This window comes from Pinus tabuliformis, chromosome 8, assembly GCF_031772625.1.
Source record: "Pinus tabuliformis cultivar Carrire ecotype Pingquan chromosome 8, CPIR1, whole genome shotgun sequence".
NCBI classification, from domain to species: Eukaryota; Viridiplantae; Streptophyta; class Pinopsida; order Pinales; family Pinaceae; genus Pinus; species Pinus tabuliformis.
In genome coordinates this window covers 193,685,330-193,691,329 of record NC_142294.1, presented here as the reverse complement: position 1 = coordinate 193,691,329, position 6,000 = coordinate 193,685,330, and positions in this window count along the sequence as shown.

Genomic DNA, 6,000 nt, shown 5'->3' with positions numbered 1-6,000 from the left:
CATGACAACAGAGGCAAAGGAGCTATTGACATTTGATGGATTAACAGTAGTGATTTGATGCTCTAAAATGGGTACTGCATGCAATTCCCACACGATGGTGGGGTACACATTAAGGAAATTTTAAGGACTGTCGCGGATGCAGAAGGATGATGCGCCTACATTTTAGAAAACCCCAACTCTAAATGAAAGCCAGTTATGAGGGGCTGAACAACTTGCGTGCCCACCTTTCTCAATGGGTACAGACAAATGTTGTACAACTCGTACAAGTGCACACCACCCCCAGAATAGAGAATTGGAACAAATTGTAGTGGCAGGAAAGGCAATGTGCACTACCAATTATCCACGATGAAGCATTTGATAGGGTGTGTGGAGTGCTAAACAAGGTTCACTAGGCAAGACGAACTGATTGGGACCTGCGTGTGCCAACTCTTTGATGGGCCTATAGGACCATGTGCAAAACCCTGAGCACGGAGATGATTCCAAAGGTGTGGAATAGAGTAGAATCCTTAATTTCTGAAGAAAATACAAAAAGGAATCCACACGTAATGGCTCCTGCAGTTGTGATGGTGCGCGATGACCAGGATGAAGAAATCACATAGCTACACAAGGTCGAACGTATTAGGATTCAGGAATCCATTCGGGTAGGGAACCTTAGACTTCATGAACTCGAAAAGGACTGGGTATGATTGAGGAAGAAAAGCATTTTGATGGACGTTGAGATCAAGAGGCTGGAAAACGAGATCACGCAAGCATGTCTCTTCAATAAACTAAGGATGACAAGGCCAAATAGAAATGATCATACCACTACATTAGAAGATTGTTGCTGAGAATTTATGACTTTGTTGCCATGGCTACGATCGCACCTCACCAAATGCAGTAACGAGAGGAGTGCACTACATACAGTAGAATGCGGGGCACCAGATGTTGTGAAGGAAATTGAGGATTTTCCACAAACTATACTGAAAGGTGAGTTGAAGTCTTGCACAGGTGGTGCGACCACCTGAAAATCCCTAGGGAGCATAGTCTTAGTGCTCTAGGCAGTTGAAAGAGAGCACAGGACTATAAAAGAGTCTACTTTGGAGTTACACGATAAGGGAGATGAGTGTAGAATCAGCATGTCCCAAGGTTCACGCCTGTTCACAGGGGTACTTCACTGCCGTGCAGGTAGGCTGGGAAGTGATTGTTGGTGTCAATGGTCATTACAGGATGTCCGATTTAAGGAAAAAGGGAGCAGATGGTGGGCATTTAAGACATGAATTAAGGGAAATATTTGGGACAATCTACCGCCAAGAAAGCATTAAGACCCAGAATTGGGGGGAATGGTAAAATTTGAATTCAAAAGGCACTATAAAACTCCAAGGGCTAACCACAAGACAACACCTATTCACTTGAGATTTGAGTGATTGATTAGAGTACATAGTGTTGAGCACCGAGCAATATTTGAGCCTCGAAGTTCATGAATGACCACAGATAGTTCAAATAGGATGATGGCTACCAGGAGAGGTGTGGGCTTTATAGAAATTACCGTTGACGAAGCAGTGTAGAACCCCATGGTGCAGGATGTTCCCAGAGATGCTGTGGACATGCTGGAAATCCTGAAATCGTCTTAGACACCGAGGCCAAGAAAGATAAGTAGGCATTGGGACGAGTCTGTATGTCCCCGTAGAATCAACGGTTCGGTAAACTCTCAATGGAATAAAAGGGCAAGCCATTGAGATAGATGATGAGGATGAGGACCTATAGGCTCTAGTCCATGAGACAGAGGAAACAAAAGACATGGAAGAGGACATCCAACCGGTGCACTCTACAGTGAAATTGCCCGAGTACATCCTTCCACAAAAAGGGAAACCAAAGATACCAAAGGATCTAGATGCCCCCAAGAGCGCACTCTATACCCCACTCCTCCATGATGGAATTGTGTTTGAGGGCTCACACCTAGGTCACGTGCCCATATTGAAGTTTGAAGATTGGGACCTCACGGATAGTGAGAAGTTCCAACATATAGAGATGGAGAGCCTCATGAAGTAGAGCATGGAAGGGCAATTCAGAACATTACAACTAAAAAAATGGTTGCGTGATGTGGAGATGGCCGCATTGCTTCATCTGTTGTGCATTCCACACTTTCACTACACGCCCATCACTATTTTCATCATTAGGCAGTTGTTGTACCTGGTGCATGATGGGTGCCAATGGCTGGAGGAGCCTATTCCCATTACGACAGATCTCATCGACCAAATTTCTTGGCTTCTATGTAAGGGAAAGGACCCCATGACAATAGCAGGAAAAAGTGGTGATTTGGCTCTGGTGGAAGCCATGAAGAATAAATCTAAGCTCGAGAAGGTAAAGAGGGGTTACGCAATCAACAACACCAAAGATAAGGGGGTGCGCATAGCCACCTAACTCATGGCTGAGAAAGTAATGAGGAAATGTCGTGATGATGAAGTACCATGTCCAGTAGTTGCATTGGCTGAACAATGCATAGAGGGGTCCAATTCAACTAGGTTGAGTTCCTCTGCGAGGAATTCCTGACCAATTGCAAGGAAGCCCAGTAGCAGGGCAAGACCTTCCACTACACGTGGTTGCTCTGGTCCATTTTGCTAGTAACACGGGAAATGCTTGAGGACAATCAGTTCCATAGCATTGAATAGGACTTACCAAAGGTTGCAAAGTATGTGTCACTCTGGGCCACCAAGGATGCAAAGCGAATTCGCGAGACAAATATCTTCTGGGTGCTCATGGAGGCAAGCGTCCAGGTGTGGATCATTAGGAGGTCAAGACTATCCCCCACAGTTTAAAACAGTCTGGGGAGCTTTGTAGAGTTCAAGGTGGACATGCATAATGCTTACATCAAGGCGCGTAAGGATCTGGTGCAGCAGTCGACCAAGCTCCCCTTCATCACCATTGATGATGAAATTTTTTAGTGTTAGAATCATTGTCTTCTAAGTGGCGCACCCCAAATTTGGTGGATCTAGATAGGATAGTAGCAAAAAGTAGAAAGGATGAGGCCAAAAAGAGGCTTAATGAAAAAGTGGTAGCAGAGGTAAGGGCAGTCCACAAGGTAGCAAAGGCAGCCGCAAAGCAAGCAAAGGTCGTCGAAGTTGTAGCAGCAGCGCAGACAATAAGTGCCACAATGACGTAGCAAGAGGAAGGCCAGGAATTCTCTATGGGATAGGAGGAAAAGGACACAAACCCTGCAGAAGAGGGTGCAGACCCTAGCACAACGTCTACCCAACTGAAAAAGCCACATATTACAGAGAGATCGAGTCCATGGAAAAAGGTCAAGGCCTCCAAATTGACCTTTGACCCGATCATGTTAACAGAAGGAAACCTCTATGACATCGGAAACATGGTTCATGAGGTCACCAAGGAAGTGCTCCAGGAAGCCATGTCGGAGCAGTAGATTGTGTTGGGGGCCCTAAGGGCGCAGCTGAAGGAACTTCAGGTGTGGCCCCCAAAGGAAGGAACCGTAGCCACTTATGATGCAATAGGCACATCAGCAGTGGAACAACTACTACGCAAAAAGATGGCTAATACCATAGTGCTACTGGAAGGAGCACTAACATCAGAGGAAGAGGATGACAGAGCCGCGGTGGCTAGGATCAAGGGACTTGGCCTACATTTGGCTGCCCTTCCACGAGAAACATTGTACCAGCTGCAAGATCACATAACAGCAGAGCTCCATTCCAGGGAGGGCCATGTGATTCAGATGATGAGTGAGCAAAAGATCAACATCGAATAGCTCAACCTACATCGTGATGAACAGGTGTCATAAAACTAGTAGGTTGTGCAGATAGTTGATGAAGCATGCCAGTGAGTCCCAAAGTTGTCCATTTTTGCAAACCTACCAACAGAGATGTGGATCCACTATCTAGCAAGTGTAGTCCAAAGCGTGCATGAGGAAATAACGCAAGTGTAGCTGGATTTGAACCCCTAGATTGCTAAGCTGCGATTGTAGATGCAGCCTTCCACTCCTCTGGAATTTAGAGAGCATCGTGTTCGCGGTATTCAAATAGGACTAGAAGAAATTGGACGAGCAATGTAGGACTGTACGGTATGTTGGACCAAGCCTTTGATGTCTCCACATCCTTGTAGGAGGAGCCCAACATACAGGGCCTAGAAATAGAGGCGCGTGAACTATAGGAGCAATGTGATAATGTGACGAGAACTATGCAGACAGTCATCCTCACCCAACAACTAGCAAAGAGGCAGCAAGCAAGTGCACTGAAAGAGCAGGTGGATGCTGCAAGATAGAAAGAGGCACTTGTCAAAGTGCACATCCAGCCATGGATTAAGGAGGCCTTCACCTTTACAATAGATATTGAGGGCAAGCTCGCACATATGCAGGGACTCTAGACACTACAGTACGTAGCTGATCCTCACAAAGAAGCATCAGAAGATCGCATGCAGCAAGTTCAACAAACTATAGAATAGTGCGCCGTGGACCTCCGAGCATTACGAGACTAGTTGCAGGGGCTCTGTCCCAAGATCATCGCACCAGCACAGTGACTCGGGACGAGTCACAATGATTGTGTTGGGGGCCTGTTGGGCACGGAATCCCCCACAACATGTTTTGGGGCTTAAAGTCCAAGTTTGGTCAAGGGTTTTGTAATACTCCATGAATTACAGGTGCGAAGTGTGAAGTATAGGATGAGTCATAGGGATGTCCACCCTAAAGTATTGTAATGTAATGTAAAGTCATGTCAGCCTACCCATGGCCTGTGGACCATGGGATTGTATAAATAGAGTGAGGCTCTAAGTGTAAAGATAGTGAATTGGAGAGAAGAATATGAATGGTTCGGGCATAGAGTAAGGGTCTAAGTGTATTGGGTCATAGTGGTAGGAAGAGGCTCTGTAGCTGAGTGCATAGAGGCCTATTAGAGTCTGCAACTAAGTGTGCGGTCCCCTACAGCTGAGTGCACAGGGCGGTGTCGAGTTTGTAATCTGGATCGAAGAATAATAAAGAGAAGTTGATTCCTATTTCTGTGTATCTAATGTGCATTGCCTTCTTTACATTTATGCTATTTTATTTATTGCACACACTGATATGATTGCTGAATATGCTATAATAATAATTAATTCTTACATAAATAAGTTAAGTAATTGGGTAATAACAGATTGAATAACAAGGAACTTGGGTATTATACAGGTTGTGCCCTGAGTAGGGCTGCACAAAAGCAACATCACAGTTTGTGAAGGAATAGCAAGTGCGTGTAGCGACATGTGCGCAGGGTCAAATCGCAGACCTCCATAAGCTCATCAGACATCCCCAGGGTGTGGAAACCTAGTTCTAGCACCCTCCCATACTACTTCGGGTGAGACCTCAGTCCACGCTCCGTGAACTATTGCCAAAAGGGCCAGTAGTACTGATATTTGCTTAGCTAAATCACCTCTGAACCTAGGTCAGTCACATACAAGCCAACACATCCTAGATAGTTCCAAGGCATGTTAAGCATGTTAAGAAAAGCCAACTGCTAAGACATGCCAAGATGTGGCAGGTGCCAAGGTGTGGTATGAATGGATGCTAGGGAATGTTATGGCCAAGTGAGGAAACACTAGTACCTAAGATGTGTTATAGGAAGTTCTTAGGTGAACAAGACATAGGCTAGTTGTAGTAATTATAACTTGGTTAAGTTGTTATAGTCAAGGCAGTTGTTATTTGGCTTCCCATGTCTGAAAAAAAGTAAGGGTAGTTGTGAGCGCATGATAGCTAAGGAGTTCCAGGGCATGCTAAGGAATGAAAATGCATGCTAACACATGGAAGATAGTGTCAATGGATGTTGGGGAGTGTTAGGGAGTGTGATTGAAACACAAGGGAGAACTAGGTCAAAATTCTTGGAAATACACGAATAAGAGTGTGTACCAAGGAGTGTCAGTGAATTCGAGGTGTCCCAAGGATTTTGGGAGAAGTTTAGAATAGGACTTGCGGGAGGAAAACCTATGGTTGTGATAAGGCGTGGACAATGAAATTTCAGAGAAAGAGATACTTTTAGTTGGGCACCA